Source organism: Phyllostomus discolor, chromosome 5, assembly GCF_004126475.2.
Source record: "Phyllostomus discolor isolate MPI-MPIP mPhyDis1 chromosome 5, mPhyDis1.pri.v3, whole genome shotgun sequence".
Classification (NCBI taxonomy): domain Eukaryota; kingdom Metazoa; phylum Chordata; class Mammalia; order Chiroptera; family Phyllostomidae; genus Phyllostomus; species Phyllostomus discolor.
Genome location: NC_040907.2, coordinates 128755230 through 128782190, shown reverse-complemented (window position 1 = coordinate 128782190; position 26961 = coordinate 128755230). Strand labels below are relative to the sequence as shown.

The following is a 26961-nucleotide window of genomic DNA, read 5'->3' as shown; positions in this document are numbered from 1 at the left end:
CACTCCTTACTCTACAATTTTTTGTTGTTTTTGTTGCTGTTGTATTTCTTTTTGTTTTAATGACTTTTCTGGGCTCATTATGTAAAGCTTGTATCCTTCAGTATAATCACTGAAGCCTCTGCTCAGTTAGTCTTCAGTTAATGTTTGGCCAAAGATTTCCTTAAATGCCTTGAATCAATATACCTGCCCTTTGTCAAAACGGTGTGTGTGTGAGAGAGAGAGTGTGTGTGTGTGTGTGTGTGTGTCTGTGCATGTGTGTGTTGGGTTATGCCCTTCAATGTCTGAAATTTAAAAGAAAATATTTGATCCTTCACTTCCTGCTTTCATACAGCACCAAGGTGAGCCAAAGTTGCGATTAGAGTCTTCTCAACTACTTCCTGGGCATGCTTACAATCCTACACAGGTGTTTGGATTTTTAGATCCTCAAAAATAATCAAAGTTCTCCAAAACCTCCTATGTATCTCTGTTCTCTAGATTTTTCTCTTAAGGTCTTGGGTCCACTTCTTGTTTCTCCAACTAGTATCATAGTCTCAAGTACCTGAAATGTTAAGCAATTACTACTGATCATTTTCAACATACCCCTCTGGAATTAAATTTTTTCCCATCAAACACCTCTAATTCCAGGCAAATAAAGACAAGCCCTGTGACTGGGACTATCCAAAAAGCTGATCAAATAGTAACAATTATCTCAGGGGGATAAGGCTTTGGGGCAGCTCTAAACCCATTCTGCCCCTCCAGTGACTGCCAAGTTTCTAACTTCACAGCTACTCTCATTATGTGACTACTGACTATCAGGGCTACTGTGGACCTAGGGAGTAGAGGATAGAAATAGGGCAAGGTAAAATATCACAAAAACTACTGTTCTTAATGATATCCAGTCATTGTTCTTATTGCAAAACTTTGGTTAATTTCCAGAGTTCTGAAAAAGTTGATTGGGAATATTTTTGCCAGCAATTACTTTTACGAAATGGATTTTCAGAGGTCCTCAGTTGGCCATTTAAAAAGTACTTCCCTGCAGTTATGGGTTTTTTTTTTTTAATTCTTTTTAACAGTGAATGGATTTAATGGAGAACAAAGATGTGTCTTTAAAGAAATTGACTGTTCAATGAAGACAGCAGAATCCATGTCACCAAATTAGTATTATTTTGTTCAAAATCACTACCCCAGGAAGAAGTACAATTTCTTCCACAGTGTCCACATAGTTAAATATATTTTGGATTTTATTACTTTTACTCACCATGAAGTTAAAAAAATTTAATAATGGCCAATTAGTATACTTGGGAAACATTTAATTCAACAAAGTTTAATTTAAAAGTTATTTATTTGGTCAAAGTAAACATATAATCATTTGAAACCAAGGAGTGCTATAAAGTAATTTGGACCATAATAACTTCAAACTTCATCCCCCAAAAAGTAACTTTCTAAAAATATGATCACATTGGAGGAAGTTTATAGAATTCTCAGAGGCTACATTTGGCTTAACAAGTTCTAGAGTGACTATTAAATATATTAATATCATTACTTTACTTCCAAATCTTATGCATGTTAAAGGCCTTTCCACAAATTATATCCAGGGTGGGGCAAAAGTAGGTTTACAGTTATGAGTATGCGAAACAGAAATTATTATTAATTATTGTATTATTTTCCATATGAACAGTTATAAACTTAAAATTTTGCCCCACCCTATATTTTCAAACTAGCCAAGAAAACCAAAAATCTAAAAATCACTTATAGTGCCTTTTGAATCCCCTTCCTCCATTTCAGTTACATTGCTATTATGCTAGCTCAGAACTTTATTGACTTTGAGTACCATATTATTAGCAGCATGCATACCTTCTAATCTATAAACACTTAAAAATGATACCACATGTTAATAAAAATAAAAAAGAATTTTAAGTCATGACATCTCCTCTGGAAGCTTATATAAGCTAGTTGATGTGGTAAAATGTAATTTTCTTTTCACAAAATATAATTACCAAAAATATGATAAATACAATGAATATAGGACATGAGAAAGTATAGACATCTAAATCATCTAGAATTTTTAGGAAGAATTAATATAGAAACTAAAGCTTTAAAAGTCTTTGAAGGATAATTAGAATTTAAAGGTTTGTTTTTTTACTCATTCCTTTAACATTGTACACAGTAAGTATTCAATGAAAATATTAGTGAACAGGAAAATCTGTATTTCTGGCCAAGATGGAGGCATAGATATATACACTTTGCCTTCTCACACAACCAAAAGAAGGACAACAACAAATTTAAAAACAAAAAATAACCAGAACTACTAGATAACTGAACTGTATGGAAGCCCAACAACCAAAGAGTTAAAGCAGAAACATTCATCCAGACTGGTAGGAGGGGCAGAGATGGGCAGCCAGGGTGGAGAAGACTCACAGCAAATAGGCAGCTGGCAGACCTGGTGGTCCCATATTTGTGTGCCAATAAACCAGGAGGAACAACTGGGAAGCAAGACAGACTGAGGAACCCAGTGTTCCAGCATGGGGAAAATAAAGCCTCAAAACCTCTGACTGAAAAAACCTGTGGAGGTTGAGGCAGCAGGAGAAACCCCCAGCCTCACAGGAAAGTACATTGGAGAGACCCACAGGGTCCTAGAATGTACACAAACCCTCCTACAAGGAATCAGCACCAGAAGGGCCCAATTTACTTGTGGATAGTGGAAAAAGTGACTGAAAGCCACCCAAAAGCTGAGTAAGCAGCTTTTTTCCCTCTCAGAACCCTGCCCCACATACAGCTCTACAACCCAGGGACTTGGGTTGCCCCACCTGGCAAATACCTAAGACTCCACCCCTTACTATGTAACAGGCACTCTAAGACAAAAAAAATGTGGCCCAAATGAAATAACAGATCAAAGTTCCAGAAAAAAATACACTAAGCAATGAAGAGATAGCCAACCTATCAGATGCAGAGTTCAAAACACTAGTAATTAGGATGCTCACTGAAATGGTTGAGTACAGTCACAAAATAGAGGAAAAAGTGAAGACTATGAAAAGTGAAATAAAGGAAAATGTACAGGGAACCAACAGTTAAGAGAAGGAAACCAGGACTCAAATCAACGATTTGGAGCAGAAGGAAGAAATAAACATTCAGCCAGAACAGAATGAAGAAATGAGAATTCAAAAAAAAATAAGGAGAGGCTTAGGAACCTCAGGGGCAAATTTAAATATTTCAACCTCTGAATCATAGGAGTGCCAGAAGGAGAAGAGGAAGACCAAGAAATTGAAAACTTGTTTGAAAAAATAGTGAAGGAGAACTTTCCCAATCTGTCAAAAGAAACAGACTTCCAGGAAGTCCAAGAAGCTCAGAGAGTCCCAAAGAAGTTGGACCCAAGGAGGAACACACCAAAGCACATCATAGTTGTATTATCCAAGATTAAAGATAAGGAGAGAATCTTAAAAGCAGCAAGAGAAAAGGAGACAGTTACCTACAAAGGAGTTTCCATAAGACTATCAGCTGATTTCTCAAAAGGAATCTTACAGGCAAGAAAAGGTTGGAAAGAATTCCAAGTCATGAAAGGCAAGGACCTACATCCAAGATTACTCTATCCAGCAAAGCTATCATTTAGAATGGAAGGGCAGATAAAGTGCTTCCCAGGTAAGGTCAAGTTAAAGGAGATCATCATCACCAAGCCCTTATTATATGAAATGTTAAGGTGACTTATCTAAGAAAAAGAAGATGATCAAGTATGTGAACAGTAAAATGACAACAAGCTCATAACTATCAACAACTGAACCTAAAACAAAAACAAAAACAGACTAAGCAAACAACTAGACTAGGAAGAGAATCACAGAAATGGAGATCATATGGAGGGTTATCAGTGGGGAGGGGGAGGGAGAGAATGAAGGAAAAGGTACAGGAATTAAAAGCATGAATGGTAGGTGCAAAATAGACAGGGAGACGTTAAGAATAGTATAGGAAATGGAGAAGCCAAAGAAGTTATACGTACAACCCATGGACATGAACTAAATGGGGGGGAATGAGGGTGGGAGGGAGTATGCAGGGCAGAAGGGAATAAAGAGGGGGAAATGGGACAACTGTAATAGCATAATCGATAAAATATATTTAAAAAACAAAAAATGGTGAAAAATGTTGATTGGATGATTTTAGATTGGTAGTAAGGATAGAAAACTCTCATGATTGGAAAACAGAATAATTAAAGGCATACAGGTAGGAATAATCATGACATGTTTAAATGGGTAGCAAAGACTCTAGCCTATGGCATCAGATGATACACATCTACTGGGAAATTGCCACATTGTAGGGCTAGCTAAACACCCTTGGAAATCATCTTTAAGTCTCACATTTTTAAATAAGAAAAATGAAACCTAGAGAACTGCCCAAAGTAATTCAGCTAACAGGGATGTGAAAAACACAGTGGACATCTAAGAAATATCAGACACTGAGCTAAACACTTCCTCTCACAAAAAAGAACTGATTTGGTCATTATTACAATAATATCCAGTCTAGTGCTCCTGACACAATTTCACAGTCATAAAAAAATTCTCAAATAGGCAACAAAAGTGAAATATCTAAGGAAGCTATTTTAAGGATGTTCAACAGTTTTTTTAAAAGTAGAAACTTGTTTTGTAAAGAGAGAAGAAATGAGGAAGAACAAAACATTTTATAAAATATAAAAATATGTTTGTACTAACTCAATTATTTAAAATTAATTATGTGTGGCCTAAGAATATGTCATCATAAAATCACAGTTTGCCTTTTACAAGGGTTCCCGCAGGCAGGAACTGCATTTGCTTTCTGTGAATACTCCAGATTTCATCATAACAGCAGTACAATGCAGAACTCAGTGCAAAAAAAGAAAGAACACCAATTTCATATCCTTTTATACTGACAAAGCTTGTTAAGAAAAGAGGAATGGTTTTATTTTTTATAAACAAGGAAAGGATTTTAGTGTCTACTTTGGAATAACAGGTAGTATTCCAGCTATTGGGGGCTGCTTTAGGCTCTAGGCACTTTAAAATAATGGGCTTGGGCAAATAAGGGACATATTTTCATTCTGCACCAAATGTGTGCTGGTTCCTAGCATATGCAGTACGTTTTTGTGAGTACATTTATTATTCCAAGTAGTAAATGAAGACATTTGCCCTGACTTAGAAATTTGAGTCAATTGAAAGAAACCATTAAGTAAGCTTCAGTGACTCTCATACCTGCTCAGGAACAAACTGATTTCTCATGAGAGCTCTATTCAACCTACAGGTAAATAATGGCTTTTTTTAATGATGATCTGTGGGAAGTATAATATTCTGGAATGGTACTGACTTTGGAGCCAAAGAATCCTTAGTAAAAATCCCAGTTCTACCACTTACTAACTGTGTGGCATTTAAATAATCCCTTATTTTGTCTAGACTTCAGCAATATTATCTGTAAAATGGGGACAATGTTACATGCCCCATAGTGTTACTGTAAGGGTTATGTTATATAGCTCATGTAAAGTACTGAGCAAAACAGCCGTTATATAGTAAGCACTTAATAAATGATGACCATTAGCTGTCCTCTCTGAAATCTGGTTATTACCTATTATTTAAGCATCTTATAATTCTGACCAAACTTGAAATTAGCACCAAAACAATCATGTAATTTTCTCCTCTTATATTGAATAGTAAAACATTCAAGGAATGGGAACTCCTTTAAGATACAATTTTTCATGTCTGTAAAATTTACTATGCATTAACTCCTTATTTAAAATACCACAACACAGAACTAATTACAAAATTTTTATAAGAACAGAATATTGATTTACAGTTGATATAAAAGTACCAGTTGTCTCTATTTAAAGCATTTTAAGGACTTGAGAATTATCAATATTTCTGGTTTGACTTTATAACACTGCTGAAAAAAAAATCCTCTCCCTAGCTCTTATTAAACCTGGAAAGATTCTCCTTTTTCAATTATTTTTATTTATTATTTATGTTTTCATTGAATTCATTGAGGTGACATAGTTTAATAAAATTATATATGTTTTGGAGTATAATTCTATAATACATCATCTGTACACTGTATTCTGTGTTCATCACTCCAAATGAAGTCCCTTCCATTACCATTTATCCCCCTTTTAACCTTTCCTACCTCCTCCCACTCTCCTTTCCCTCTAAACCTGGAAAGATTCTTGAACACAATATTTTGGCACTTTTTTTTGAGATCCCAACATACACCCCCAAAAATCAAGAGTTCTGTGCTATTCTGTGGTGACTGGCACATGAAAAAATGTCATATGCACATGTGGGCTGGGCCAAACAAAGGAGATACGTATATCTTTTTGATATTCAGACCGATTTCAGACTAACACATATCAGATTTGCCATTATTTTCATACAAGTATTTTCTGAATATTTGCATATAGTATGATAAAATTATTGTAAACACAATCTCCTTGAATAACTGTGTGTGTCCCTATAAAAAGCATCCTTTAGGCACATATAATGAAAATTGACAGCATATTGAATTCATCAGATGGTTTTTCCTGTTATAGTCATTTACACCCGGCTCACAGCCCAGGCCGATCTGTGTCCTCCACAAGTACCCAGATAATGTGAGCAGCCTTGAAACACTCACTGGATACATTTTCTTAGTCCAATATAATTTTGACTAGTATTTGAAAACAGAATACTACTCAAAACACTAGCTTTTGATTTTGTGTTTCAAGTGCTGTAGAGAAACATATGGTTATGACTCCAGCACTCTCCATGATTGTATAATTAGGACAGTTTTATTATTAAAGGAGTACCAATAGGCTTTGAATCACTAAAAAGAACAGCTTTTACTGAGAGTGGTAGAGCACCTTGATCATCATAGTAATGTGAGTCTTGTAGTCAAAGTAAATTCAGCCCATTCTGTAATGACACTTTTCATTAAAACCATTTCATGTTGTGTTACTACACATAAATTTAACACTATTAAGTAAACCACCAATGGCAAGAATACTGTCTTATGATCACTGAAATGGATTACACCAATTCTCAAAATAAATAACACTCTTCTATAAAACTGTTTTTTCTGGTTCAAGTGGAAGCAGTATTGTGAAATAGCTTTGAAATCCAACAGTACTACAGATTTCTCCGGTCAAGTACAGTTCAGCAAAAGTGGTCTTATTCGCAAATGAAGTCAAGATCAATAGAAAATCTTTCTATTATATGTGTTTGAGTCCCAGTGACAGGAGGACAAACTACTTCTTTGCATGAAATTCTATTTATTTGCTTCAACATGAAATAACACTTTCTCAGTATGTGAATCCCACAAAATAGTCTTCTGTCATTCTTGAAGTATCAAAGCAAGCAATTTAAACACTACTCAGTTTATAAGGCACGGGTCTTGTTGCTTACTTAATGAGAGTATTTAAATTTGCACTGCACATTATCTGTGCATTTTTTGTCATTTTTCCCTACAAATAAAACCACGACCTTATTGATGGAAGGCATAGAATAAACTATCCTTCAACAAGGTGGTTCTCTCTGTAACAATGACAACAAAACTACCCTAAAACTATACTGAAGATCCACTCCAGAAAACTGCAAAAATTCAGAAGATCCAAGCCCCAACACTGTCCCCCACTTGCCCTCCAACACTCATACCTAAATAGATTACCTCCTTGTGACCCACTTAAATTCTGGACCCAAAAATGTTTTCAGAAAAAGCTTTTCCAAATTCCTCTTCCTATCACCCATAAGGCTTCACCCAGGTACTAAATGATAGGTCAATAATCTTCAAACCTTTCTAAATAAAGCACTCCTATTAGGAAAAAAATTAGCATTCACACTCAATATATTTATTTATACATTACACAAAAATACTACTATTAGCCTTTATATTAAATATTACTAAACCTAAAATTTTTATTTTATTAAATAAAAATTAAATAATAGTAGCAAATCTAACATCGTTCAGATACACCACTAGATCACATTGTACATGCCTCCCAGGTGCTCCAGTTTGGAAAACACCATACTACATAATAAATCAGGTCTGAATTATTAGCTGTGAAAGAGGCAAAAGATAACTTCAGTTAAAAGGCTTAAAAGTGAAAACAGAAGGAGAGAAGACAGAGCAAACACCAGGTCACAAATAGCATACGTTTTAAAGTGCATTGAACATCATTATATGTCAGCCACTTCACATAAATTATCTCATTTAATATTCAAAAGAACCTCTAAAAGAAGTATCCATTGTTTGCTCTCGTACAAGTGAGGAAATTAGAATCAGGTTGTTGCACATAAGGTCTAGATCTCAAAAACCAGGAACAAAGTAAAGAAAAAGCAGACTACCAGGCCACCCTGCTTGGTCCCAAGAAGGAACCACAGTGCTTCAAGATGCGTTGTCTGACTACACCCACACTGCTTCGGGCCCTAGTCCAGGCTGCGCGCATAGAGTGTCCAAGTGGCCAGAGCCTCCACAGCAGCCCAGTGGCAGCCAAGTACATGAATTTGCCAAAGCTCTGGTGGACCTGAAATCAGTGACTGGGTGGCTCAGACCCTTCAGGCCTGGCATGAACCTAAGCTACCTGTCCAGGAACCATCCACCATCACCTACCCACCTGAGGAGGGTCCGCTAGGCCCACACTTCCATAGGATGTGCCATTACCCACCAAGGAGGAGTGCTGCATTGCCTCAAAGCACTGTGAGGCTGTCTTCCCTGCCCAGGCCATGACCACCAAGGCCAAACCACCAGCCTGGCCTATGGCAGTCACTGGACCATCCACTATAACACCAAGGTGACCAGGTGCATCTACTGCGGTTCTACCAGGAGGCCTGTGCCTGTGGATGCCATTGTCAAGGGCCCAACTTTGAGTTCTCAGCAGACACATGAGGAGCTGCTGTACAAGGAAAACCTGTTCAACAATGGGGCCAAGCAGGAGACCAAGGTCTCCACCAACATCCAGGCTGACTGCCTCAATCGGTGAGGGCTCCCCCAACACCTCCCAGCTGGCCTGCAGCTCTTACTGCCCAATAAAGAAGCTCTGACATCCCCACACAAGCCCTGCAGCAAGAAGACTATCAAACATTTGGCTCTCCCTTATTCCAAAATCCTAAAGATTTCTTACCACATGAAGGCACATCTAAGGGCCCATTTATTATCTGGTTCTTCTATCTCTGTTCTAATCAAAATATAGCATATTCAGTAAATCATTTCAAGGAGCTAGAGACAAAGAATAAAACATATTTTAATTACTATCAGAAAATTGTCAATTATTTTTGATTGCCTATCATTTCTTAAGCAGATAACATGGATCCAACAAAGTCTTTAGAATCTCTACAGGCAGTTTTTTAGAACTGTGGTGCCCTTTGTTTAATATGTCAGTGGCTCCAGTAATTCCCTGCTCAGAGTGTTAAGAAATGTAGTAATATCTACTGATTTAATTTGGTTAATTATAGACCTACATAACTTGTAAAGCATATAGCCCCACAGATCCCAACCCATTATGTAAAATTATACATATATATATAGATAGATATACACTGTATATAAACACTACATATATTCATGACCAGACACTTGTTTGCATGCCTTTCTTACACTATAAGCCCTGAATAGTAGTGTGTTAAAGGTGTACAAATAACATGACTTCAATCAACATATATAACAAAAAGATCTAACTCTAATGTTAGAAGTGGTGCTATACTTCTAAAAATAGCAACTAAGATAACAGCATTTTGGTAGAATATAACAGAATCTTAGAATGTAAGAACATAAAACATTTTCCCAAAACTGACACATCAAAGAAAAATCATTCCCACAAATATATACCATCTAGTTAAGAATATTAGAAGAAATTAGATTTTCTATAATTTTTCCTTATACTTTTAGTCTGTTTTATAACTCACACAGAAATCTTACAGTGCCAGTCCCCAGCATCCAAGCCAATGCACAGTCTAGAGCATATTAATATATGACATATAATTTAACCTCCTCATAAAAGTCAATATTGTTTCAGGAGCAATTTGAAACTAATTCATATATAATTCAACTAGGATTCAAAGATTATTTGATTCTAGTGAAAAAGAAAGTTCTATTCTCTAATAAAATTAATTACCAAATTACACTGCTTTTATAGCACTATAAAATACAAAGCCTAATAAAATTGAGAATTTAATAAGATATGCAAAATAACAATAATGGCAAAAATTTGTGAAATTCTTCTGTCAGGATCTGTGCTAAGCATTTTATGTGCTGCCACTTTCAATAGACAAAAGCACCTTATAAAGTAGATGCAATTTGTATCACTTTTCCAAGCAGAAAAACTGAGGTGGTTAAGAAATGTTACCGAGGTCACATCATTAGTGGAATAGCCAGATTTTGACTCTAAGCTGTGTTGTTCCAGGCCTTCTTCTGTGAGCTACTACTCATATACGCTGAGATAGTTCAAAATACTGTACATTTTTAATGAATGTGCAGAGTAAACAATAGCAATATCCTGATCTAACTCCAACACTAGCTCTGCCATCTCTTCTGGGGGATGTCCTAATAACTTCTTTAATCTACCTAGTATGTTCCTCAAAGGATAAGATGATTCTGCTAATCCATTTTCAGTATGTAACACACAAATTGATGTGTGCAGTATTGAATTTGTTTATATACTCACCCTTCCTTACATAAGAAAATACATAATGTCCTGGCTGGCGTAGCTCAGTGGACTGAGCGCAGGCTTCGAACCAGGCATCGCAGGTTCGATTCCCAGTCAGGGCATATGCCTAGGTTGCAGGCCATGGCCCCCAGCAACCACACATTGATGTTTCTCAATCTCTCTTTCTCTCTCTCTCTCTCTCTTCCTTCCCTCTCTAAAAATAAATAAATAAAGTATATACAAAAAAATACATAATGTGACCAACTGCAGAAAAGCATAAGGTTTAAAAGGATGAGCTTTGGGGTCAGGCACACAAGGGTATATGTCACACCTATGGCTCTTTCAGGCTGTGTAATAACTTAACCATTCCAAGTCTCTTTCCCTGTCTATAAATGGAGATATTGACACCTGCTTCATAAAATAGCTGTTAGGGTTAAGTAAAATAATATACATAAAGTATATACATAAAGCTTGAGACATGGCATGCTTCCAAAATGTGGTAGTTATGATTAATTGTGGGGCAGATTGAGTTAACAGTGTGCTTTTTAGTACAAGGACAAATGAAAGGTAATAGACCTTTTCAGTGACTAAACCTGTGGTCTTGCCTGAAGGATGAATGAAATTATCTAACCTTGTCTATAGCACTTATGGGCTTTCTCTTTCTATAGCACTTGCTTACCCAACAGTTTGCAAAGCATTCCTCCTCTCTTGAGCTCATCTCATTGTTACCTCTAACAAGAGATATTTTAAAATTTCTTTATTTCTGTGACCTGTTTAGAAGCTCCTAAGATATTTACCCTTATGAGAACCCAAAGAGTTTGTTGTCCCCTAACATAATACACAGTCAATGTACTTGATGAGCCTATGGATTGTTTAAAAGACTACCCCCCCACCAAAATTATCAGAAATAAATAGAACAATAAACAAGGTTTAACAGAATAAAATGTTAGAACCATAGTTGGATGTCTTCTAACTTAAATAGATGTCATTCAACTCTTAATTTATTCCTACTTGAGAAAATTAAAACCCACATTGAAACCTTTAAACATTGAGAAACAACCCCAGTTCTTGATCTGTGTATTTGATTTTATTGATTTCATTTGTTTGTAACTTCATCTGGGGCTCAGTACATTAGAGTTTGGCATGGAATTGGCCACTACAGGAATTAGAGACTTTTTTCACTCTTAATAGCTGTATGAAGGCCTTTATGTGTATGCAGGTCTCTGCTTTTACCCCTAGAAACTGTTTGAATAAAAATCATCTTTGACCTAACTTCCCATATGATTCAGTTTGGATTCCCATGTGACTAAAATGCTGCCAACTTAGAAAGTACTTATACATCTTACCATGCTAATGACTGTCTCCTTAGGTGCTCATACTCTTCTAGTAAAAAAAAAAAAGGCTTTATAATTTTGCAACTTCTGATCTCCTATTGTGTGTTAATTTTCCACTGATAAACTCCACTTTCTCTCTCTGACCTCTGAGAAAAGAATTTTTTTTTGTCTTTAGTGGAGTACTTTACTTTTATTTTAAATTCAAGAAAATAATTTTAAGTATATGTTTTCTCACAGATAGTAAGCATTTAGTTGATGATCATGAAAACAACATTCTGCCCAAAATTACAATAAAGAAAGGCCAACTGGTGATAGAGGTCAATGCCAAACATATATACAAATTCCATTCTGTTCAAGTTCATTTCATATTGGTGTGTTTTTAGTATCAGAATCTTTGTGGTGAATTATGATATTGGTAAAGGCACTTAATTCAACTAAAACTCATTGCATCAATTTTTAGCCACAGTGCTGAAAGTAACAGAACATTCTGTTTCTGTAATTCTCCTCAACAATATATTGTAGTCATTAGCAAGCAAAATTAGAACTGCACCTACCAATTACTGAACAAAAATTAGAGCTGTAAATAATGCATAGTATCTCAATCTAGGCAGATGACCTTATCGGCTTATCTTCCAACCATGTGTAACAAAATAATGGCTGATAAGGGATATTAACATCTGTTCTAATGTGAAATTAAACTTTTATAAATCAAATTAGAACTTCCCTTCAATAAATAAGATCACTGAGATTGATTTAACTTGCAACAATATAAATCTTATTTTTAACTCCTATCTCAGTGACAGAATTAGGAGTCCCTGTCATATGACTCCTTTCCTGGGTGTAAATTTCAGATGCCTAATAAATTTGTTCATTTGATTTGATATTATGCATAGATTTGTAACCATTCTTCTTCTTCAAAATCATATCAAAACATTCCACTTGTAAAATTGTTGCCTGAATTGCTAGTGTAAGCAAAAGATATTATCCAATTAAGAGAAGAGAAATCTGGGAGCAGAAGTGTACATACAGAGAGAAATTTGGGGGCAGAGGGGAACATTAGTGAGAGAATTAATTTGGTGTAATTGAATATATTTTAAGTTTAAAAAATTGAGGTGATTATATATATCTGATTACCCTGAAATTACATCAAGATTGAGTCTTTTTCTCCATGTATATCTTGTCTCCATTCGTATATTTTGTTTGAGGATTAGATTGCCTTATGTATATCTGACTCTCTAAATACTTACTGATTTATGTTTTTCAGCAAACAATAAGTGCCAAGTGAACACCAAACATTATGCTAACAGTGGAAGAGGGAGGTGTGTAGAGGGACAACTTAGACCCTGTCCTTGTTGCCTCACAATAAAATCTTTCAAACAGAATCTACAAATTTGGCTATATCAGATAAGCTCATAGAAAATTCTTTAGTGACGAGTCCATTCACCCTTATGTGGGTCAATTGAACCTAAGGCATTTAAGATATGTAATTTGGAAGAAGAAAATAATATATACTTTGAACTATTAATTCTTAGAAATGTAAGATAGTATTTAGTACAGGAACTACATTATATGAGAGTATTTATTAAATGAAACAAAATTAATTATATTTCATCCTGTAATATAAATTAAAATTCATGGACTGAAAAAATTTAAGCTGATTTTTATCTGTTAGCTTTATACATTTTACCTTTGCTAGAGATGCTTCCTACCACCTCTAAAAAGACCTTTGAATGAGTTTGCCTCAAATGTTATACAAAACAAATCTAATCTCACTTAAAAAATGCTATTCTTGGCCATCATAACCAAATCAACAAACAAGTGCCGGCAAGGCTGTGGTGAAAAGGGAACCCTAGTGTATTGTTGGTGGGAATGCAGACTGCTGCAGCCACTGTGGAAAGCCGTATGGAATTTCCTCAGAAACTAAAAATAGAACTGCCTTTTGATCCAACAATTTCACTGCTAGGATTATACCCTAAGAACCCTAAAACACCAATCCAAAAGAGCCTATGCACCCCAATGTTCATAGCAATACAATTTACAATAGCCAAGTGCTAGAAGCAACCTAGATGCCCATCAATAAATGAGTGCATCAAAAAACTATGGTACATTTACACAATAGAATACTATAGAGCAGGAAGAAAGAAGGAGCCCCTACCCTTTGCAAAGGCATGGATGGAACTGGAAAGCATCATGCTAAATGAAATAAGCCAGGCAGTGAAAGATAAATACCATATGATCTCACTTATAAGTGCAACCTAATCAACAAAACAAATAAGCAAAATATAACCAGAGACATTGAAATAAAAAACGAACCGACAGTAACCAGAGGGGAGGGGTGGGGGTAACAGGGGAAAAGGGGGAAGAGTCATCAAGGAACATGTATAAAGGACACATGGACAAAGACAAAGGGATGTAGGATTGACAGTGGGAAGTGGGCATAGGTGGGGCAGGGGGGATGGTGGAGGGGAAATGGAGGCAGCTGTACTTGAACAACAATAAAAAAAGAAAAAAGAAAAATAGATAATAAAAAGGCTATTCTTGATTGAGCTTATCAACATTAGCTTAAAGAATAATAATTTTACATAAGTTAATACAATCAAGAAAATAAGAATATAAAAATTTTCTTTGATTTAAGGAAGTGCTGATGGTTCTATTCACTATTTCTAATCTACTAAGTCCCTGTAGGAATTTATATAATTTAGCATCTTAAACTATAATATTTATATTATTAGTATTGGGCAAGAAAGCAAAAGTTCAATAAGTGCTTATAGTTACCAGAGCTTCAAACCCTAATCAGTCTATTAGAATTAATAAATAACATTAATTATTATGATATATGGTGACTACACAGAAATTTCATGTGAAACATAACTTGAAGCACATGATCTGTTTCTATTTCATATTGCTAATCAGAACTGGTGCTCTTTCAAAGCATTACCTTCACTTAAATATAAAATCATAAAAAAATTAATGGCTTTTTATTAATTGCTTACTCTTCTAAGTAAAACTAAATTTTTCTTAGTTTTTATTACAAATGTTGGTGAGACAGTTCTATCCTTTTTGTTATGGTTTCATTATAACTCTTTGAAGAAAGGAGCCAATTAGAAGTAAAAATGGGAGGGAAACTGATTATGTAACCTGCAGGGGTAAACTGATGTGGTACCATTTATATTTATATTGAAAAGTAAATGCAGTATATCACATTGTACTTTTTGTTTTACACTAGATTGTGGGAAGACACAATCCAGTGCAAAGTGGAAAGCTGTGTTAACTAACAGTGGTAAATCTTGTGAAGAGGCTGTGCAGTGCTTCTCAATTTCTAAAGGTTTCAGTGTGGGTGTTAATTATCCCAAGTGAAAATAAATTAAGAGTTAAATAAAATCTTTAAGTTAGAAGACATGCACTTGTGATACTAATGTTTTATTCTGTTAAAACTCACTTATTATACTATTTATCCCAGGTATTCATAAGCAGTGTCATATAACAGGGCTTTGGAAAATGGAGTGTACTGAACACATGCAGGACAACCACCTGTGACTGCTCAGTGTGTGCAGTTAGCAGCAGTGCCACATGCAAGGGAGGAGCCCTGGTAGACACTGAAGATGTCACGAGTTTTTCAGAGAGACAGAAGTTCCTTGTTCTAACAAAAATTTTCTCACAATGATATGAGTAAGCAATGACCCAGTAAGATCATTGCTATTCTAGAAATCATAGTATCTTAATGAAGATGTTTCTGGGGGAGGAGAATGTAGTCAAAATTTATACCACAATATTTTTTTCTTGTCTCTCTAAAACATTATGTGGTATTATCTCCCTGCTAACCCTGTCACTGAGCCTTTAGCAGACCACGCCACCATTCTAAAAAGCCATCTGTTTCTCATTGATGTGTACATGATGAGACTAGTCAATTCTGTGGGCTTGAGACTACCAATGCCATAAGAAGGTCTATTAATTGGAGATGATGTTATAAGGATGCCTGGGAGATGGATAAAACATTTTATATCTTTAAAATGGGAAAAGCTCTGTAAAGAATAGGAAGCAGTTTGAATTCATTTTTGTATGGTGTTAAGTTGGTGATAGAGTTTCATCTTTTTGCATGTAGCTATGTAGCTCTCCCAAAACCATTTGTTGAAGAGGATATTTTTACTCCATTTTATGTTGCTGCCCCCTTGGTCAAATACTAATTGACCATAGAGACTTGGGTTTATTTGTGAGCACTCTATTCTGTTCCATTGGTCTATGTGTCTGTTCTTATGCCAGTACCAGGTTGTTTTGATTACAGTGGCCTTGTAACACAGTTTGACATCAGGCATTGTGATCCCTTCTACTTTGTTCTTTCTCAAAATTGTTGTGGCTATTAGGGGTCCTTTATGGTTCCATATACATTTTTGAAATGTTTGTTCTATATCTGTGAAATATGTCATTGGTACTTTAATAAGAATTGTGTTGAATCTATAAATTACTTTGGGTAGTATGGCCATTTTGATGATGTTAATTCTTCCAATCCATGAGCATGGTATGTGCTTCCATTTGTGTCTTCCTTAATTTCTTCAGTGTTGCATAGTTTTCTGAGTACAGGTCTTTTATCTCCTTGGTTAGGTTTATGCCTAGGTACTTTATTTTTCTTGTTGTTATATCAAGTGGGATTTTTTCCTGATTTCCCTTTATGATATTTCATTGTTGATATACAAAAATGCCTTTGATTTCTGAATATTGCCTTTGTGTCCTGTTGTTTTGACACATTCACTTATTAGGTTGAGTAGTTTTTCAGTGGAGTCTATAAGACTTAAGTATAAGTGATGGCACCATAAAAGTTGTACAGGAGAACATAGGCAGGAAAATCTCAGATAATTTATGCAGCAATATTTTCACCAATATGCCCCCTAAATCAAGGGACATAAAGGAAAAAAATAAGCAAATGGGATCTCATCAAAATGAAAAGCTTCTGCACCGCTACAGAAAACAGCATTAAAATGAAAAGAGAACCAACCATATGAGAAAACATATTTGCCAATGATACCTCAGAGAAGGGTTTGATCTCCAAAATATATAAAGAACTCACATGACTCTAGTCCAGAAAGACAAACAACCAATTAAAAAATGGGCAAAGGACTTGAACAGACACTTCTCTAAGAAGGATATACAAAGGGTTCAGAGACATATGAAAAGATGTGCAGCATCACTAGCCATCAGAGATGCAAATTAAAACCACAATGAGATACCACTTCACACTGGTGAGAATGGCCATCATAAACAAATCAACAAACAACAAGTGTTGGAGAGGTTGTTGGAGAAAAGGAAACCCCAGTCCACTGTTGGTGGGAATGCAGACTGGTGTAGCCACTGTGGAAAACAGTATGGGATTTCCTCAGAAAACTAAAAATGGAACTGCCTTTTGACTTGGCAATTCTACTGCTGGAATTATACCCTAAGAACCCTGAAACACCAATTCAAAAGAACTTATGCACCCCAATGTTCACAGCAACACAATTTACAATAGCCAAGTGCTGGAAACAACCTAAGTGCCCTTTAGTAAATGAATGGATCAAAAAACTATGGTACATTTACACAATAGAATACTATGGAGCAGAAAGAAAGTAGGAGCTCCTACCCTTTGCAGCAGCATGGGTGGATCTGGAGAGCATTATGCTAAATGAAATAAGCCTGGCAGTGAATGACAAATACCATATGATCTCACTTGTAAGTGGAACCTAATCAACAAAACAAACAAGCAAGCATAATACAACCAGAGGCACTGAAATTAAGAACAAAATGGCAGTAACCAGATGGGAGGTGGGAGGGAATAATGGGGGGAAAAGGGGGGGAGAGTCATTAAGGAACATGTATAAAGGACACATGGATAGAACAAAAGGTGGGTAGGATCAAGGGTGGGAGGTGGTAATAGCTGGGGTATGGGGCAGTGGTGGGGGGAAATGGAGACAACTGTACTTGAACAACAATAAAAAATGTTTAAAAAATAAAGAATAGAAAGCAAATATTTGAACTTTGTGTTATCTTTTTTGTAATAGCAAAGCACTGCTTCTTCCATCATATGAATGGGTAGCTGGATGGTCCCATCAGGATGATGCCAATGTTGGTGCCTTATCTTGGTAAGCTGGACACTCAGCCACTAGTATAAGCCATATCACCTTTTGGAAAGAAATAACTATGTTACTGAGCCTTCCATATGTCTATTCAGCTACCATATCCACATTGTACATGGACATTTTGAGCAAGCCACAGGGGTCTTTTGCCCACCTAAAAACTGAATGCCTCTTCCATTATGTATACCTTTTGTAGGCATTAAGGCAAGATAAGAATACTTCACACTGCCTGACAATTTTAAGAGCTTTCCTCCACATCTCCTTGTCACCAGTTTCCCAATTTTTTTTCCTTCCAAGTCCCTAACAACTCAGCCAATGTGTTAGGCCCTGCTCATGAATTAATATATATTGATATCTTAGGACATTTCTACTTTTACACGAAATTAATAAGTGGGTGCAATGCTCAGAGTTGAATCCATTGGAAGAATTTCTCTTCCCACTGTTTTTCATGGTCATTCCTGCATGGGGTTGTCAGACAGCTCCTATGTCCTCCAGCTGATTTCAGAATACCATAAAAATTCATCCATAACTCAGGACCATGCAGATCCTTTTTCTTTCTTTTATAACATATCATAGGAAACTCCCCACGAAGCTATAGGTTTCGGTTGAGGAAAAGTCAGAGAACAGAAGTACCAAGTACCATAGGAGTGTAAGTCACCTACTTAGTCTACTTACGCCTTCTGGATCTCCACAGGCCTACTCTTGATACATCACTTCTGATTTATAATGGAATGCTGCTGAGCACATATCCAGTTTTTATGATTCACTATATTAGGTAACATCTAGTTCACCCTGTGGTCAGGTGGGCATTCATTCCATAAACAAGTGAGAAAAACTGCTTTTGAAATGGGAATCGTTGTTGACAAAAGGAGAGTCTGTGCCATGATTCTCCTTTGGGTTTTGTCAAAAGCTCCAAATAGTATCTCGTTCACATACAGTTGCAATACATTGAGTCATCTGGACCATAAAATTCATGAGGCAAGACAGTTTGCTCTGCAGATAGGACCCATTGCAGAGCTTTCTTTCTTTCTCCTGGCTTCTCTTAATTGGCAGTAGTAGAGTTTACCCAGTAAATGGGCTGCAGCAGCCTACTTAAGGAGTAATACGTGTTCCATTCAAAATCCAAAGAGACTCACCAATAATTATGCCTAACTCTTGGTGGTGAAGGAGGTTCAAGGTGCAGGTATAACAATTTGTTTTTCACTTTGGGAGAAATAGCCTGCTTTAGTCTCATGATGATTTTAGCAATTTCACTGATGTGGCAGGCCCTTGAAATTTACAAGGTTTAACCCCCACAGTCTGACATGCATATATCTTATAAAGGTGATTAGGATACTTGCCACTTTCACCAATTGGGTTAAATTAGCATAACATTATCAATGTAATGGACATATTTTGTATTCTATTGGATATAAAGGGAATCAAAATGCCTCTGGATTATGTGTGATAGTGATCAGTTGAATATTACTACTTACAGAAAAAGCTGTAAACATATACTGTTGTCCTTGCCATATACATGTAAATGACCTCTGGTTTTTCCTCACCACTGGAAATATAAAATAAAACACTTCCAGGGGACTCTACTAGTTTACTCACATAAAAATACCACAATTGGAATAATGTACAATTGGCATCACCACCTAAGTTTTCAAAACTATATTCTCCTGCTCCACAACCCATATGACCATGTGCTCACCAGTCAAACAGAAACAGTGGACTGCTGTTGGAATCATAACATTACCATCTATCTCAAGACCACCATAAATCTTTACTGACTGCTGCATCGAGATGGCATTTAAGGTCTCAGGGGATCAGTACAAGTTTAGAGCCAGAATCTAATAACTCAGAGTGTCTATTTCCCTTTCTCCAGCATACCCTGGTAGAAGGCTGCAGGGTTCTGTATATTATGAAGATCTTCTTTTCCCACTGTCTTTCAGGGTTATCTCTGTATGGGACTATAGAGCAACATCTATCCATTTACAGGTAGTCTCAGTAAACCATAAAGATTGATCCATAAATCAAAACCATGCCTTTTCATCCTATATTACTATGTCATAGAAATATGTTTAGAGATGAACTGGGTAAAAATGTACAATAGACACCCACCACAATGTCCTTTTACAAAGAGACCTAGCCTATCCGTCATTTGAGAGGCTCTCACATGGGAATTGGCATATATCCGAAAACACTGAGGTGACATCTCTTCCCCTAAGACCTGACACAAGGTTTTAATACTTATCAGGTGGTAATTTGGAAGGCTACACATGTACTGTAGTCTTAGAGTTGCAAAGAATTTCACTATGGCTAGAGAAGAATGGTTCCCAGCATGTGGTCCTCAGCCCACCAGCATCACCTGATTAGAATTTCAATTAGAGTATCTTTTCATATGTCTATTAGCCATCTGTATGTCCTCTTTGGAGAAGTGTTTATTTGCCCATCAGGTCTCTTGCTTATTTTTTAATTGGATTTTTTTGTTGTGGTTAAGTTTTGTAAGTTCTTTATACATATTGGATATTAACCCAATATCAGATGGATTCGCAAATATGTTCTCTCATTCAGTGGGTTTTCTTTTCATTTTGTTGATGTTTCCCTTCACTGCACAAAAAGTTTTTAGTTTGAAGTAATCCCATTTGTTTATTTTTTTCTTTGTTTCCCTTGTTTGAAGTGAAATATCAGAAAAAAATATATTGCTACAAGCAAAGTCTGAGATTTTACTGCATATGTTTTCTTTTAGGATTTGTATGGTTTGAGTCTGACATTTAAGCCTTTAACCTATTTTGAATTTACTCCTGTGTGTGGCATAAGAAGGTGGTCTAGTTTCATTTTTCTGCATGTATCTGTCCAATTTTTCCAACATCATTAACTGAATAAATTTTCAGCCCATTGTATGTTTTTGCCTCCTCTGTCATTTATTAATTGACTATAAAGATGCAATGTCACTAATCATCAGGGAAATGCAAATTAAAGCCACAATGAGATATCACCTCACACCTGTCAGGATGGTTATCATCAATAAATCAATAAATAACAAGTGCTGGTGAGGATGTAGAGAAAGAGAAACCCCCTTGCACTGTTGGTAGGAATGCAGATTGGTGCACTGTGAAATCAGTATGGAGTTACTCCAAAAAATTAAAAATGGAACTGCCTGATGACCCAGTGATTCCACTTCTGGGAATTTATCCAAAGAAATACAAAATACTAATTTCAAAAAATATATATGCACCCTTATGTTCTTCACAGCATTATTTATAATACCCAAGATTCAGAAGAAGCCCAAGTGTCCATCAGTAGATGAGTACATAAAACAGCTATGGTGCATTTACACAATGGAATACTCCTCCGTCATAAAAGAGAAGAAAAATTTTACCCTTTGCAACAGCATGGGTTGATCTGGAGAGCACTATAATAAGTGAAAGAAGCCAGTCAGAGAAAGACAAATACCATATGATTTCACACACATGTGGAATATAATGAACAAACTGAACTAACAAGCAAAATAGAAACAAACTTACAGAGAATAGGCTGACAGCTCAGGGGAGGGGAGCAATTGGAAGGTAGAGCTGATAGGGGAACTCAAGAATTTAAAATTATTTAGCTTTAGTTATAGTTAATAGGTTTAGTCATTAATACATGTATAAAGCTGGTTCCAGTAACTGGAATGAATGACCAGACCTACCTTTACTCCAGGAGGCCTGCAAGCAATTTAACCTTTGTGCCCCAGGAGGACTTCCAGCAGTCAAGATGGTATCTAAACCATTGTACCCCAGAGAGAGAACGTCCACTGACCAGGATGCACATAAAAAAATCACTGGTCAGCAGATAAAGGGATGCTAGGAAAACTACCGACTGGAACTTTTATCTAATTAACTTTTTCCCCTGAATTCCAAACCCCTTACCACCCTTTTCTTCTCCTTATGTAAAAGCTCAGTTTGCAATGAGTTGTTAAGATGGTTTTGGGAACATAACCTTCCATCTCCTCAGATCACTGGAATTTGAATAAAGTATCCATAAAAATTCAATCCTTGTGTCCCATTACTGCTACTGGTAGTGACAAGCAACAGAAACCCCAACTTTCTGGTTTCAGAGGGATTGAGCAAAAAGGAAAAAGAATTCATGGCCAAGGACAACAGAGTTGTGATTGCAGGGGATGAGATGGAAGTGGAAGAGAGTATGTGGGGATAAATTGCAATGGGAAAACACAATAAATATAAACTATTAAAAAAGAATTTCAATCAGAATTGACAATTTTCAGGTCCCACTTCAAACCAACTGATTCAGAAATTCTGGAGATGGGGCCTAGAAAGCTAGATTTCAACAAGCTTCCCAAGTGAGCCTGATACACGGTAATGTTTGAGAACCACTCCTTATACGCTAAACCCACCTTCGTGGCTTGTTAGCGTAGTTCCAAACACCTTGTTTGTAATGGATAAAGGGTGCAGGCTGGCCTCCATCATTCTGAGACACACATCCCCATTAATCCTATTAAGATCTGGGAATCCAATTCTATTATAGATTAACCCACTATCATCTCCTTCCTACAGAGAACAGCAACCACAGGGCTATTCAAAAATATTGTCATCCCCATACCAATGCATTTTTTAGTGCTCTGACTAAAAGAGCATCCTATGGTCTTCCTAAGGAGTATGGTTAAGGGTTAGCTGATCTATTATAGCATTTCAATTTCCCTAAACCTTTAAATTCCTTCTTCTTCAGTATGTCAGGTAAGCTCAAATATTTCTGCCTCATTAACTATAGGTCATCATTGAATTCAGGCTTCAATTAATAAACTTCATAGACTATTAATGCTTCCCCTAAGTGCCCATGACAATATATCAACTCTGAAATCTCAGGTGAGTACACCAATGCAAATGAATTTGGTCTAATAGACATTAGCACCCATTCCCCATGTGTGCCAATCTAGATTAGCAAGGTCTTGAATTCTTTCATTGTATGAACTATTCCTCCTAAAGTAGGCTGTGTACCTTCCCATCTAGGCTATGCTGAGTCAATAGGAGATGGTAAAGGTGAATCCTGAAGTTATTCAGCATTAGTTTGTTAGGCAAATAAAAGGCTTTTATGCACTGAAGGACTCTATGTCTTAGTGGGACAGAGGATTAGGCTTAGGGCTAGAGATTCCTCACCAAATTTGCCTTAAAACTACAGATGATGAGAGACTCCTTCATTGCAAGTCTGCAACAGATGGCTTCTTACTTACCTACAATGTTCTTTATTGTGTGTTAACAGTTTTTAACTACTCCTTTTCCCTGTTTACCCTCCTTAGCATCATAAAAAGAATCCAAAAGACTCCACAATCTTTAAATATGTTATCATTGCCATACAAGTAAGTATCACTTACTTCATCTTGTCCATTTATAGTCCCTTGTCCATCTATACTTCATCCAATATAATCACCAGTGATAAGTTAAGAAACTATAGTGCCACCACAGACCATGAATTATCCATGTTAAATTTTCCTCTTCTATACTCCTTGAATATACGATAAAACTAATTCCAGAATTCCAAGTTTGGTTCTGTTTTCTCAGAACCATTTTTTGGTGTACTAGAAAATAAACAGTAAACAGATATCACACCTAAATTAAAATAAAAAGGGGATTTAATAAAGGAACAATTTAATAATGCTTCATGCCAAGTACAAGGAAATATAAGGCATTGGTTCTCTAAGTATGGTCTCTGGACCAGCAGCACCAACATTACCTAAGAACTTTAAAAAATTCAAATTTAGAACATCACCTCAGACCTACTAAACCACAAATTTTGGGGATGGGGCTCAGCAATTTGTTTTATCAACTTTTTCAGGAGATTCTAATACACACAAAATATTGAGAACCACTGACATAAATGTAATACAATAACCACATGCTAATTGCCATGGAATATATCACTCTTAGGACCAAAGAGCAAGAAAATAAGTAGTAACTGGGCCCCAGAGAAAGTCCTGTAGAGACAGCCACTTTGAAAAGATCAATGACTTTTTGTCAAGAGAAACAGCCTGCTCTAGAAAACCCCATGACAAATGGATAAGACAATTATAATCCAATCTCATTTCCTCACTTCATCCAGTTTTCAACCTGGGCTCCCAAGTGGCTGAACTCAACCAAAAGCAGTCCTTATACAGGGAACCTGGTATGTCCACCTGGTTTGAATGGGACTACATCAACTACAAAGCTGCTGCACAACAAGAGAAACCATCAACAAAACAAAAACGCAACAAACCAAATGGGAGAAGATATTTGCAAATGATACCTCAAATAGGGGCTAATTTCCAATATATATAAAGATTTCACACAACTCAACAACAAAGAACAAACAATGTGATTTAAAAAACGGTCAGAGGACCTAAACAGAAAATTTTCCAAGGAGGACATCAGATGGCTAACAAATATATGAAAGGGTGCTCAACATTACTAGTTACAAGAAAAATACAAAACAAAACCACAAGATACCACCTCACAACTCTTAGAATGGCTATTATCAATAAGACAAAAATAAGTGTTGGAGAGGGTGTAGAGAAAAAGGACCCCTCAAACACTGCTAATGGGAATATAAACTGATATAGACACTATGGAAAACAGTGTGGAGGTTTCTCAAAAACTTAGAAATAGAGCAACCATATGACCCAGGAAACCCTCTTCTCAGTATCTACTTAAAAATTTGAAAACACTCTAGGAACCAAAGTGTCCCAGGTTCGATTCCCAGCCAGGGTACATTCCTGGGTTGCAGGCCATAACCCCCAGCAACCGCACACTGATGTCTCTCTGTCTCTCTCTCTCTCTCTCTCTCTCTCTCTCTCTCTTTCTCCCTTCCTTCCCTCCCTAAAAATAAATAAAATCTTAAAAAAAATTGAAAACACTTATTTATAAAGATGTACCCCTATGTTCATTGCAGCATTATTCACAATAGCCAAGACATGGAAACAAACTACATGCCCTTTGGCAGACAATTGGATAAAGAAGATGTGCTACATACATACAACGGAATACTACTCATCCATAAAAAGATGAAATATTGCCATTTGCAACAACATGTATGGATCTTGAGAGTATTATGCTAAGTAAGTCAGGTGGAAAAACGACAATAACCATATTATTTCACACATATGTGGGACATAAAACAAAAAGCAACAAATGAACAAACAAACCAAACAAATAAAACTCATAGATACAGACAATACAGTGGTGGCTACCAGAGGGGAAGGAGGTTGGAGAGAGGACAAAGAAAGTAAAGGTGGTCAAATACATGGTGAAGGAAGGGAGTAGACTTCAAGTGGTAAGCACACAATAGAGTATACAGATACTGCATTATGAACTTGTAGACCTGAAATTTATGGAATGTTATTAACCAATGTTACCCCAATAAATTCAGTTTAAAAAATAAATAAAACAAATGACATGAAAAGCTTTCCAAGCCCTGAATCTCTGCCTTGCACATTACATACTACTGTTTTTTTTTTACATCAACAACTGAGTGTAATATCCCATTAATAGAAACCACAACACTAGTAGCAGAAACCTACTTTGTCATAGTCAAGTCATTTCATGAAGAAAAACATTATGCTTATTTTGAAAAATATCTTGAAAATGTACACTAGTTAAAACTCAGTATTCTAGCTATGCTTGCATTGGATATTGGGTCCTGCTCTGCCTAGTAACTCTTCCTAAGAGAGAGTACACAACATATAGTCCCAACCTTCAGACAATGTCCTAAGCATCTCAAAATGGTCATTAGGTGACCTAGTACATAAAGCTCTGTCCAATTAGTAGAAATAATAATTGGTTGGACAAGTCAGATTTCATCACTCTGGAACTAAAAAAGGAAAAATATAGTCAAAAGTCAACCACCAGAAGTAGGAATTAGCACACAAAAACAAATGGATTCCATAGTAATGGTGGAATACTAGAGTAAAGATCTGTGAATTTTGTGTCACTAAGAGGACAATGACACTATCTGGTCCCTATTCTTAAGGTCCTGTGAGAATCTGCTACCCATCACATGTGTTCTCACATGGCTCCCATTATTCATGTTTTACACAATCAGAAATTGCTGAAGCAACACACAATGACATTTAATTGTCATTCCCTCCTCCTGCATGCTTGCTGGATCACTTCTTCAATACTCAAGAAGGTACTAAATCACAAAATCACATCTTTGAAACATTTTTTCCTACTTAAAAGTTAAACGACATGAATAACGAGTACTGAAAGACTTCATTAATTATATGTGCCAGTTAATAGAACTAAGCATAGTGCTCAGAGGAAAGAAAGAATTCTAGAATTGGATCAAACTACTGAAATACTGAAAGTTAACTTAGAGACCAATTAGTCTAACCCCTCATTTAAGAGTAAAGAAATTGGGAGCTAAAAAATAAGTCATAAGGGGCTAAGAAACTTGCCACGTTGACACTGGGGCAAAACCAGAACCACAGTTACAAATTTCTACTTCAAAACTTTTTTATCCATTATCATAAGGAAGTTTTGTTTCTCAAAAGTTATCTTCCACCCTTGATCTGATGATTCCTTTTAACCTCTTTAGCTTAATTCCAACATCTTAGAAAGGCACTGATATAATTGTGACTACAGAAAAAATGTTATTTCATTTTGCAAAAATGTTTGAAGACAGACAGCACCATTACAATTATGACTCATCTCTAAAAGTTTAATGGTTCAACCTTTGCTTCTGTCTTTTTTGCAGCATGATTAATGCAGTCAATTTCTTGCAACTGTCACAAAGACCATGAAATCTCACTTCTTTCATAGTGATTTAGTTTGACAAAAGTTTGCACAAAAACTTTTTCCTGAATGCTCATGTACATAAATTTACCAAATAAAGATTACACCATTCATTCACCATCATCAAGTGAATTAGTATTTCATCTGACATCTCCTAGCTAAACATTTGTGGCAAGTCTAAA

The 26961-nt window shown here is 36.2% G+C and overlaps 1 protein-coding gene and 1 pseudogene across 3 annotated transcripts in view; one reads left to right on the top strand and one right to left on the bottom strand.

The window, feature by feature from the left end:
* The window catches only part of CTNNA3 (catenin alpha 3), a 1497017-nt gene that overhangs the window by 1197979 nt on the left and 272077 nt on the right, over positions 1-26961 (bottom strand). The gene's annotated exons all lie outside the window — the stretch shown is intronic.
* Positions 8343-9462, top strand: LOC114497517 (annotated as a pseudogene).